General features: G+C 34.3%; 1 protein-coding gene and 1 non-coding gene across 2 annotated transcripts in view; both read right to left on the bottom strand.

Moving 5' to 3' along the window:
- The window catches only part of LOC122479521 (sperm-associated antigen 16 protein-like), a 556,036-nt gene that overhangs the window by 129,972 nt on the left and 412,731 nt on the right, over nt 1-13,333 (bottom strand). The window lies entirely within an intron of this gene.
- Nucleotides 5,870-5,973, bottom strand: LOC122482381. Its single transcript, XR_006297165.1, has one exon. It is a non-coding gene; the product is annotated as a small nucleolar RNA U13 (small nucleolar RNA).

Below are 13,333 nucleotides of genomic sequence, written 5' to 3'. Positions count from 1 at the left end.
TTTGGTACAGTTGTAAATAGAATCAGTTCCTTGATTTCTCTTTCTGCTCTTTTATTATTGGTGTATAGACAGGCAATGGATTTCTGTACATTGATTTTATAGCCTGCAACTTTACTGAATTTATGTATCAGTTCTAGCAATTTTTTGGTGGAGTCTTTTGGATTTTATACAGAGTATCATGTTATCTGCAAATAGTGAAAGTTTAACTTCTTCCTTCCTGATTTGGATGCTTTTTATTTCTTTGTCTGATTTTTGAGGCTAGGACGTCCAGTACCATGTTAAATAGCAATAGTGAGAGTGGACATCCCTGTCTTGTTCCTCACTGTAGTGGAAACGCTCTCAGTTTTCCCTCGTTCAAGATATTAGCTGTGGGCCTTTTGTATATGGACTTTGTGATGTTGAGGTATATTTACTCTATCCCTACTTTGTTGAAGGTATTTATCCCTCAACAACAAATGGATGCCGTGTTTTGTCACATGTGTTTTCTGCATCTATTGAGGAATCATATGGTTCTTATCCTTTCTTTTATTAATGTAACGTATCACATTGATTGATTTGAGAATATTGAACCACCTCATCAGCCCAGGAATAAATCCTAATTGATCATGGTGAGTGATTCTTTTAATGTACTGTTGGATTTAATTTGCTAGTATCTTGTTGAGAATTTTTGCATCTATGTTCATCAGGGGTATTGACTTGTAAATCTCCTTTTTACTGGGTTCTTTGTCTGGTTTTGGAATCAAGGTAATGCTAGATTCATAGAATAAGTTTGGAAGTTTACCTTCCATTTCCATATTTTTGGAACAGTTTGAAAAGCATAGATATTAACTCTTCTTTAAACGTCTGGTAGAATTCCCCTGGGAAGCCATCTGGCCCTGGATTTTTATCTGTTGGGAGAATTTTGATTATTGATTCAATTTCTTTGTTGGTTATGGGTCTGTTCAGATTTTCTATTTCTTCCTGTTTCAGTTTTGGTAGTTTGTATGTTTCTAGGAATTTATCCATTTATTCCAGATTACCCAATTTGTTGCCATACAATTTTCATAATATTCTCTCAAGATTGTATTTCTGTGGTGTGGGTTGTGATCTCTCCTCTTCATTCATGATGTTTTTTATTTGGGTCCTTTCTCTGACTAGGGGATCATCAATTTTATTAATTCTTCCAGAGAACCAGCTCTTAGTTTCATTGATCTGCCTTACTGGGTTTTGTTTGTTTGTTTGTATGTCATTTATTTCTGTTCTAATTTTTATTATTTCCCTTCTTCTCCTAGGTTTAGGCTTTATTTGCTGTTCCTTTTCTAGCTCCTTTAAGTATAAGTTAGGTTGTGTATTTGAGAGCTTTCTTGCTTCTTGAGGTAAGACGGTATTGCTATACATATCTTCCTTGCTGCACCCCAAAGGTTCTGGACTGTAGTGTTTTAATTTTCATTTGCTTCCATGTATTTTTTTTATTTCTTCTTTATTTTCCTGGTTAACCCATTCATTCTTTAGTAGAATGCTCTTTGACCTCCATGTATTTTTGGTCTTTTCAAAATTTTTCTTGTGGTTGACTTCAAGTCTCATAGAATTGTTGAAAATATACATGGTATGATCTCAATCTTTTTGCATTTGTTGAGGCCTCATGTGTGATCCAGTACATGATCTATTTTGGAGAATGCCCCATGTGCACTCAAAAAGAATGTGTATTCTGCTGCTTTAGGATGAAACATTCTGAATACATCTGTTAGGTAATCTGATCCAGTGTGTCATTCAAAACTGTTGTTACCTTTTGGTTTTCTGCTTAGATGATCTGTCCATTGTTGTAAATGAGGTGTCAAGGTCTCCTACTAGTATTATATTGTTATCAATGAGTTTCTTTATGTTTGTTATTACTTGATTTATATATTTGGGTATTTCCAAGTTAGGGCATAAATATTTAAAATTGTTAGATCTTCTTGTTGGATAGATCCCTTTATTATGATATAGTACCCTTTTTTTATCTCTTGTTAAAGTCTTTGGTTTAAAATCTAGTTTGTCTGATATAAGTATGGCTACTCCAGCTTTCTTTTGATGTCTATAGCATGATAGATGGTTCTCCATCACCTCACTTTCAATCTTCAGGTGTCTCTAGGTCTAAAATGAGTCTCTTCTAGGCAGCATATAGATGGGTATTTTTTTTTTATCCATTCTGATGTCCTATGTCTTTTAATTGGAGAATTTAGTCCATTCACATTCAGAGTTATTATTGACAGATATGAATTTAGTCCCATTGTATTACCTATAAAAAGTCAGTGCTTCTGGAGATTTTCTCTGTTCCTTACTTGTCTTTGTTGCTTTTGGTTTTTCTTTCCCACTCAAATAATCTCCTTTAATATTCATACAGGGCTGGTTTAGGTGTCACAAGCTCTACTTTTTGTTTGTCTAGGAAACTGTTTATCTCTCCTTCTATTCTGAATGACAACCTTGTTGGATAAGGTATTTTTGGCTGTATATTTTTCCCACTTAGCACATTGAATAATCATGCCACTCCCTTCTGGCCTGCCAGGTTTCTGTGGAGAGATGTTCTGTAATGCGATTTGTCTTCCCTTGCAGTTTAGAGATTCTTTCCTTTGCTTCTTTCAGGATTTTTTCCTTATCTCTGTATTTTGCAATGATATGTTTTGATGTAGGCCAACTTTTGTTGATCAATTTTGAGGGGAGTTCTTTGTGCCTCCTGGATTTGGATATCTGTTTCCTTCCCAGATTAGGAAAATTTTCAGCTTTAATTTATTCAAACAGTCTGCCCCCTTTTCCCTCTCTTTTTCCTCTGGGATTCCTATGATACAAATGTTATTATGCTTTATGGAGTTGCTGAGTTTTCTAAGTCTACATTAGTCATCCAATATTTTTCTTTCCCTCTTCTTTTTAACTTCATTATTTTCCATAATTTTATCTTCTATATTACTTATTCATTCTGCTTCTCCCATCCATGTAGTCATTACATTCAGTTGTTTTTGCATCTTGGTTAAAGTATTTTTTTTTTATTTTGAGCTGACTAGTTTTTAGGTCCTTTGTCTCTGTGGTGAGGGACTTCCTGGCATCTTCTATGCCTTTCACAAGCCCAGCTAGTATCCTTATAATTATTGTTTTAAATTCTGGTTCAAACATATTACTTATACCTGTTTGATTTGATCCCTGGCTGTAACCTCTTCTTGTTCTTTAATTCCTCTGTCTTGGCATTTTATCCAGGTCTCTGTCTTTGTGTGTTAGGAAAGCCTGTGCCTGGCCCTATTTCCACTAGAGCATTCTATGATCAGCAGACCTGGTGTATGCAAGGGTTTGTACTGGTCTTTGGGGGAGGTGCCTGCTCTTGTCTGGCTCCAATCACACATCCCAATTAAAAAAGGCACCTGCAGAGTGCATGGGGATGGGGCTTGGTGTAAGAGGCTCAAACCTACACTGTGTGTGCTATGTGGATCACTTAAGTGTGTCCTTGCTGATGGGAGGGGTGAAATATTGTGATGGCCTGCTCTGGTCCCCAGAGATAGGAGTTCATGCCTGCCATTATTCAGGAAGCACTCATAGAAGAGTGAATAACCTCTCTTCTTGTGCCCTAGGCTTACATCAGATCTCTGTTCTCACCCTATCAGTGTCCAAGCTGTCTCTCCTCCTGGAAGTTCAGTAATCCTGTGTTTTATCTCAGGTGCATGGCTGGGTTTCAAAACCAAATTTCAGGGACCTGGCATGATGGGGACCCACACTTATCCTCTATGGAGGGTCTTGCCACACTGTGTCTGGTGCCAGTTTGTCCAAGAAAAGCAGTTACACAACTGCACAGGGGCTTGGATTTTATGGTAAAGCATAGCAAAAAGCTGGTGTCCAGGTTATCTGTCCTCAGCAGCTGTCTCTACTTCTATGTTTATGAATGTGGGAGCTCACTGGGGCCTGCTGACTCTTTTGTCCCCAAGAGGCAATGTCACCTCTCCCAAATGCACTCCAAGAAGGGGAACTTCTCTCCTAGTGCAACTCAGGGAATCCTCAGAGTATGCTATCCTCTCCCAGGCCTCTGCCCTCCTCCATGGGAGCACGAATGAGCCTGCCAGGCTTGACCCTGGCAATGGTGCTAACTTCAAAAACTTCAAACTTCCAGCTCTGCAGCTTGTAAAAATGCAATAATCATCCCGTCTTGTTTTCCAGTCAATGGTTTTGGCAAAGTGTTTTTCTTACGCAATCTCCTGCATGCTGCTTTCCCTCTCTCCCCTCTCTCTCCTTTCTGTGATCAGGGCTCCCTCCTCTCCATAGCACCTGTGATTATTTCCTCCCCCAAATCATGTCTCTGTACCTCCTACATTCCATGATGTGGCCCCTTTTCTCCCTCTAGTTGTGCAATTTGTCCTCTCAGTCCTCAGATTTCCTGCTTGTTCAGAATGATTTGATAATTATCTAGCTGTATTCAAATGATGAGGCAAACATAAAGTCCTACTATTCCATCACCTTAACTCCACCTAGCCTTATATCCTTTCTTCTATTCATTTTAAGTTTAATTCTCATGTCTTCTGGATTCTTAAAGTGAAAGCTGGGGTTGTTAATTTGAGCCATTTTTGTCTTTTGTAATATCATTTTGTGCTATAAATTCCTCTCAAAGTCTGCTTTAGTGGCATCCGATAGCTTTTGATATGTTTGTTTTTCACTGTCATTCATTTCAAAGTACTTTATTATTTCCCTTTTGGATTCCTTGAACCATGGATTATTTGCCTTCCAAATATTTGGGAACTGAATGAGTTATAATTTAATTCTATTTCAGTCAGTGAAATACTTTGTATGACTTGAATAATTTAAAAATCATTGAGATTTGGAGATCCAGGGTGGCTCTGCTGGTTGAGCATCTGACTATAGATTTCATCTCAGGTCATGAACTCGTGGTGATGAGATGGAGTCCTACTTTAGGCTCTGTGCTGGGTGTGGGGCCTTCTTGGGATTCTCTCTCCCTTTCTCTCTGCCCCTCCTCTGCTCATGCACACACACACACACACACACACACTCTCTTTCAAATAAAATAAGGTAAATTAAAATAGAATAAATAAAATCATTGAAACTTATTTTTGTTGCCCAAGATGTGATCTATCTTAGTACATGCTTCGTCTACACTTGAAATGAATATGGATTATGCTGTTTAGAGTTTGAGTATTCTGTAAAGATCAGTTGGGTCAAGTTGGTTGATACCATTCAGGTCTCCTATGTCTTTATTGTGTTTCTATCTGGCAATTCTGGTTCTGTTAGTTATTCAGAAAAGCATATTTATCTTTCCAAATATAATTGTGGATTTATATTTATCAGCTTTTGCACCATGTATTTTGAAGCTATATGATTCAGTTTAAAAACATTTAGGATTATAATGTTTTTTAAAAATTACTTATTAACAGACTTTATTTGTTAACATTATTATAAAATGACATGATGCTATATTTTGAAAGCTACTTTGTCTGACATTAATGTTACCAGCATTCTTTTGATTAGTGTTAGCATGGTTTATCCTTTTGCAACTATTTACTTTTAATGATTTGCATCTCTAAGTTTTCTTATATATAGAATATAGTTTCATCTTTTTTTATTTTTTATTTTTTTCTTTTATTTTTTTAATGCTTATTTATTTTTGACAGAGAAAGAGAGAGCGAGAGCATGAGTGGGGGAGGGGCTGAGAGAGAGACACACACACACACACACACACAGAATCCGAAGCAGGCTCCAGGCTCTGAGCTGTCAGCACAGAGCCTGACACGGGGCTCGAACTCACAGACAGTGAGATCATGACCTGAGCTGAAGTCAGACGCTCAACTGACTGGGCTACCAGGCGCCCCTAGTTTTGGCCTTTTTTAAATTCAATCTTATAATCACTGATTTTTTTTTTCCATGTCAGATGGATAATGTGCTGACATAGTAACAAGATATAAGGGTGCCACATATCACACAACAGCATGAACACCCAATCATCACGCTTATGAACTACAAAAGGATCTATAATCACTGATTTTTAATTGTATTGAGACCATTTGTGTTTAATGTGATTATTGATATGTCAGGCTTAAGTCTACAAACTTATTTGCTTTCTATCTTACTATCTGCTTTTCATTCCCCTTGTCATTTTTTCCTTCCTTCTTTTAAATTAATTAAATATCTGTTATGTTTATATTTTATTTCCTTTGCTGGCTTATTCTAAAACTGTTTGTTGTTTTGGGGATGCTTTAGGATTTAACACTTACACATATAGTATAAAAACCTTATAATTCTCTTGGCCTTTACATTATTATTGTCACACATTTTCTTCATATGCATGTTCTGTATCCCACGATACACTGTTTTACTTTGTCCATTTGGTCCTAAAATGGAATACCAAGAAAAAAATCTTACATATTTACTTTATAGTTGCCATTACTGGTGCTATTTCTTTCTTTTTATGTATATATATATATATATCCTATCTTCTATCATTTCCATTATGTATAATGGAAAAAGTCATTATTTTGCTTTCAATTTTGAGGATATTTTTTAACACTCTAAAGATGTTTCTCCAGTGTCTCCTCACACCATTTCTGACAATAAGCTTTCTATAATCCTTAATTGTGTTCCCCTTTACATAATATGGGTTTTTTTCTGGTTTAAAATGTTCTCTTTATCAGGAACACTTTGATATGATATGCACTGGTGTAGTTTTGTGTTTGGAGTACACTGATTTGTTGGTCATCATATTTTGAAAATTTTTGGACATTATTTCTTCAAATATGTTTTGCTTTCCCTACATTTCTTTTAGGGACTCCTAAATACATGTACATTATACTACTTGAAAGTTGTCTCAGATCTCAATGATGCCTTGGTCAACAAATTCTCTTTTCTGTTTGTGTGTCATTTGGGACAATTCTATTGCTATGTCTTTGGTTTCAATATACTTTTCTTTTGCCATATATAAATTTTCATTAATCCCATCCAGTTGATTTTTCACGTTAGAAATTATAGTTTTTATATCTAGCATTTTGATTTGGGTCTCTCGTAAAGCTTCTGTGTATCTGCCTAACATTTTGAACATATGGTTGCACAATAAGTTTTTAATTTCATTAATGTTTATATACTTTTGAAAAAGGGGGAGGGGCTGCAGGAGGGGCAGAGAGAGACGAAGACACAGAATCTGAAGAAGCCTCCAGGCTCTGAGCTCTCAGCACAGAGCCCAATCCAGGGCTCGAACTCATGAGCCATAAGATCATGACTTGAGCCAAAGTCATATGCTCAACCAGCTGAGCCACCCAGGCACCCCTCACAATAGGTTTTTAAATCTCTGCTGCTTCTAACATCTGTGTCAGTTCTATGTTTGTTTCAGTTGATTTTTTTTCCCTCCTAATAGTAGGTATGCTTTTGTGCTTCTTTTTATGTCTGGTTATCTTTGATAAGAAAGCTAGACATTGTGAATATTACCTTCTTAAGTGTTAGACATTAAAATATTCTTGTAAATATTCTTAAGCTTTGCTCTGGGATGTAATTAAGCTACTTGGAAATAATTTAATCTTTTTGGTTCTTGATTTTAATATTTATTAATCTGAATCAGAGCAGCATTTAGTCTAGTTCTAATTATTCCTTACCACTGAAGCAAATCCTCCTAAATGCCCTACTTAATGCTCCATGGATTTTGAGATTTTCCAGTATGACTGGTAGACACAGGTGTTATTAACTCTGTGTGCATATTGGCAACACTTAAATTTTCTCAGACGACTCCTTTGCCTCATATTGTTTCCTCACATGAACTGCTTTCCCAATTCTTTGATGAATGCTTACCCTGTGCAAATTTCTGGGGTTCTCTGTATATATATCTATCTCCTCTTCAGAACTCTATTCTGTGAATTCTGAAAGCCTTGATATTCCTAAATTCACTTCCATATCCTGACCTTACAGAATTCACCAAGTTCCATCTAGGCTCTTCTTCTTTGAGTTGTGAACTAAAAACTTGCACAAGGTAATAAATTAATGCAAATGTAGGGATCACTTTTTTATTATTTCTCTGGGATCACTGTACTTCTTTGCTCAATGTCCAGTGTCTTGAAAATGTTTGTGCCATACATTTTGTCTGTGTGTTGTTGGTGTTGTTATTGTTATTATTTCAGGCAGGAGCATAAATTCAATCACTGTTTCTCTATCTTAGTTGGAAAGGTAAGTCAAATACAACTCTCAAAACAAGAACTATGCAAAAGTGCATAAAATATGATACAGAAAAGTAGTGTTTGAATGAATTGCTCACAATAATTCTCATAATCACGGTTCCAAACTTGGGTCAAAATGTAGCATTTTCTCACTAGTTGATAAATTTTGTTTCCTGAAGTTTGAAATGACACTGTTTCAAACTTAAATTCTAGGTTAAAACAGAAACATTCAAACAAATTAAAATAAATTATTTTATTTTAAAAATGGGATTTGTATGTATGAATTTTAGCAAAACCTCAAATAAAGTATGAACTTCGTAGAAAATAATTGAAAGTTGAAAATTTTCATCTTTGCCTCTTTTTGGTTCCTCAATGTATTTATCAAAGAATAAGCTTCACCCAAAAATGGTGCTTCTTAGGAAAATACCAAGTTCTGTAAGTTATTTAGATAATTTTATATTTTCATTACATCTAGAAAAACTGTATCAGTATCACAGTAGCTGATTTTACTGATGCAATCTATCTTTTCTTTAAAATTTATTTTGAGAGAAAGAGAAAAAAAGGGAGCATGTGTGTGGCTGGTGGTGAGGGGGAGAAGGGAGAGAAAGTCCCAAGTAGGTTCTGCACCAATAGAAAACTGTGAATTTATGATCTGAGCTGAAATCCAGGCAGATGCTTAACGAACTGAGCCATCCAGGTTCCCCACAATCTATCTTAAGCAAAAGAAGACTGACAGTTACATGCCCTGTCCACATTAAGAAAGGCAAATTGGCAAGCATGGGTTATAATTTAAAAATATATACAGACAGAAATGATACAGTATGATATAAAATTTTCAAAGAAAAGCAAGAAATAATCAGCATGTCTATGAAATACTGTCAGTAGTATAGCATTGTGTATTAAGATCACAAATTTCCTTATTTTCTATGAAATTATTCTCACTGAGTTTCTTTGAAGTGGGATAGATACTCTGAGAATCACATACATGGTGAAAACTCTTCAAAGTTCAACCTTTAGGCTTGTTAAGCTCAATGAAATTCATATAAAACAAAATCCTGCTGTTATTTCTCATTTTTTTCAGTCTCCTAGGACTTATTTTAATAAGGTTTCAATATATTGTTTGAAGTAATCATTTTCTTTCAACTCTATAAAGCAACAACTTTCCAACAAACTTCCAAATTTATGAACTTTTGCTCAAACTAATTATTAAAATCAATATAGATATATAACTTGAAATACTTCATATCACAAGGTACCTATCTATAATTAAAAATTATAAAAACAAATTTAGTTATTTTTTCCACGAATAAAAACAAAATACACAGATCTATTTTTCATCCCTATCATTAGCTTTGGAAAATTTCCTAACTTCATATATCTCAGAGTATCAATTGTTCAAATAATAATAGTTTGGCTGGCTCACAATGTGAAATACTAACTAGTAATTGGTTTTAAACAAACAAAAATGCAGAATTATGCTTCACTTTTCAAATAAAGTTTTTTCTTATATTAAAATGCTATACTTCTACAGCAAATATTTGCTTATTTATTTACATTCTTACTGTCTATAAGGTACTGTGTTCTGTACCATTGATATAGCAGATAAAAAGTTATATCAGGGTAAAAAGTTTGAAAAAGGTTCCTGTACTCATGGAATTTACACTTGTTAGAGAAGATAGCCAATGACTATGATCATCATTGTTATAAGTCCTATGACAGAAATAAAAAGGTACTATAACAGTAAAAATTTTGGTGGGGATCTACTTTAGATAAAGTGGTCAGAAAACATCTCTTGGATAGTAGGATATTTGATCTAAGACATGTAGGACTATGGAGTTGATAATGGGACTAATCAAAGGATAAACATTCCAGGCTGTCATTGCTGAAGGCAAATGAAAAGTCCTAAGATGTCATAGAATTGAGATCTTCTAGGAACAGAAAGACAACTAGTATTATTGAAGCACAATAAGCTGAAAGAGGTTGGTTGCTTGGAGGTAAAGATAAACATGTAGCCAGGAGCTATAACACAGAAGCTCATGTGTACCATTTTGAGACATTTGGTTTTATAAAAAATATAATATGTTGTAAGCAGAGAATGACAGAATGGTCAAACTGGCATCCAGGAAAAAATTCATATCCCAAGATACTTCTTCCATTTTATCAACAAATAGGTTTAATATCACACTTGTTATGAAAATCAAAAATACCCCAAAAAGGCTTCATTTTTACTTTTAAAATATGTTAGGATTACGGTCCAATATGAAGTTCTAAACTGTAAAACACTTGAACAAAGACTATGCAAATGGATTAACTGAGCAGTTGTAAGAGGCAGCCAACATTCAATAACACTATCATTTCAAGTCTAATCTGCCAATTGAATATTTATACAGATCAGTAGACTCCATTGGAAGGTTATTCAATTCAGTACATTTTTGCATGCAAGATATTGTACCTGGTGCTCTGAGGGATACTGAAATGAATATGACAGTTCTCATAGGGATTTAGAGACCAATACGGGGTAAAAAAAAAACTAAATATTTGATAATAGTGGACCTGAAAATCAAAAGACATTTTCTTTTCTCTTTTCCAAATTCTATCTCTTGTACTAATTCATTACAGGATCTTGATCAGGAGTGACATCGACCCTTAAACAAACACTTCAGGATAAGCTTCTTTACCAAATGTTAATTTTAAAGCAAATAAAGGATAAGAGATCCACTCATGATTCAGAGGTCAATATTTGGACTTTTGGTTTCAGCTTAAGTGCTTGAGGTAGACTTTTCTAACAGACTTTCCCTTTGTTGCAATTATTTTCTCTTGAATGAAAAGTTTCTTTTTAGGTACCTAAAAAAAAGTCCTCTAACAGCTACATGACCTGTATTTTACTACCCTACCCCCTCCAATAAATAGATTAAGGTAATAAAATGCATGCGATAATTCTTATGCCATTACAATTTGTAGTTTGGTGTAGAGTAGATTGAAATAGTTTTTAAAGTCAAATGTATACTAAATTTCCTGCATTAAATACAAACGCATTCTACAGAAAATATAGACATTTAACTAACTAAATAGTAATGTGATTTATTGAAGCAAAACACACACATTAGTGTACACACAGGTGATTATCATTAATTCCAGCCAGTATAATCATACAAGGAACAGGCACGTGTCTAAAGAGTAAAAGAAATAGTCTAAAACAAAAAAAATTAATTAGTGTGTTTGGAGGGCGGGATCAAACTGCGTAATTTAGTTTTTTCTCTAAAAAGATTATTAATGTAATGATGCTTTATAAAAAAATCATATGACTTCACTCCTATGAGGACTTTAAGGGACAAAACAGATGAACATAAGGGAAGGGAAGCAAAAATAATATAAAAACAGGGAGGGGGACAAAACAGAAGAGACTCATAAATATGGAGAACAAACTGAGGGTTGCTGGAGGGGTTGTGGGAGGGGGGATGGGCTAAATGTAAGGGGCACTAAGGAATCTACTCCCGAAATCATCGTTGCACTATATGCTAACTAATTTGGATGTAAATTAAAAAAATAAAAAATAAAGCAAGTTAAAAATTTTTTAAATGTCATTTCTCTTCAGGAAGACCATATTATCCAGTTCTTTTTATTATGATATGCTAACTAGTTAGGATATCCATATTTGTTTAAACTGAAACAAGTTTATTTTACTGTATGTATTGCATGGATACCCTAGGAACATAAATGTCCATCATTACAATTCAAAATATAAAGTGGATTTTTAAAATTTCCAAATTGTTCCCAAAAGATATCTTATTAAAAAGGCAATTCCCAGTGGTTGTATTTGTAACAGCACCATATTTCTTTCTATAAATTAAAAATCTGGCAAATAATTATTAAATGCAACATTTAGGATTGGTTCTATCATTTTAATGACAAGTTACCAAATTGTAGGCACGAAAGTAATAAGTAGAGTTAATGTGTTGGATCACAAATTTCAAACAAATTGGTAACATTTACATGTAGCACTCTCTTGCTTTAAAAATAAAATTACTGCTGAATAGAATAGGAAAAGAAATTCTATACTGTTCTTGCACTCATGGCATGTATCAGTGCAGAAACCTAGAAGCTAATGGTGTATCTAATGGCACATAATACATAATGAAGAATATACACAAACATACATTCTTCAAACTCTTGCTGCCTTTCCTCATATTAAGCCATAATTTCTCCATTGTTTACTTTTAGAATAAATACAAATGCCACTTATCTATTTTCAGTACCAATGAGTCTTCCTTCTTTCCAGGCTCAGGAAGATAAGACATTAAGCCTTGGAATTATATGATTGTTCCTATATCATTTTCCACTAGAATTGCCCTTCCCCTTCTTTTCATCTCCTATCCACACTGTAATATTGTACCCAAGTATATATATTTTCGTTCATTAAGTGTCCTTGAAAACAGTTAGTAAACTCTTTTCTCTCTTTTATTCTGATGCATGGCTTGAATGTAGAATATTTTGCCTATTATTTAACATTACTGAACACTCATTACAGGTAAACCACTAATACTAAAATAGATAAAACTAAGATACAATACAGTCCATCATACATCCAGGAGTTGCAGAATTAATTGGACAGGATGTTAGTGTATAAAACTTAAGTTCTATATTTAGTCAGCAAATATTTATTTAGCAACCACACTGTGCCAGTTTCTGATGTACACACTGCTTAGTATAGATGATAGATAGAAAGATAGATAGATAGATAGATAGATAGATAGATAGACAGATGATAGATAGATAGATATAATTTCTGCCTTCATAAAGATTACAATCTGGCTTTGAATTCAGTCCTGGCTCTACAACTTAAGGACTTTGGGCAGATGTCATTTATTCTCTTTGTACCTTATTTTGCCCAGTTAAAAAAAATCACTGTAATGACATCTTCGAAAATTACTATGAGAATAAACTAATAAATATGAAGGCTATTAGTCCATTTAAAGTGCTAAATAAAGTGGCAAGTATTTTTTTTAATCACTTTTGGTATTTCCTTTTAATATTTAAGTAACTGAATCTTATTTCTCCAAAAAGACAGTAAGCTTCCTGAATGCAGAACTATTGTTATATGTTTCTTGGTAACCACCACAGTGCTTAGAGTCATTTTTGTTATATAGCAGTTTGCCCAAAAACTACTGTTTAATATAATGTGCTTGATTAAA

The sequence above is a fragment of the Prionailurus bengalensis genome, chromosome C1 (assembly GCF_016509475.1).
Source record: "Prionailurus bengalensis isolate Pbe53 chromosome C1, Fcat_Pben_1.1_paternal_pri, whole genome shotgun sequence".
NCBI classification, from domain to species: Eukaryota; Metazoa; Chordata; class Mammalia; order Carnivora; family Felidae; genus Prionailurus; species Prionailurus bengalensis.
This window is presented reverse-complemented; position numbering and strand designations above follow the sequence as displayed.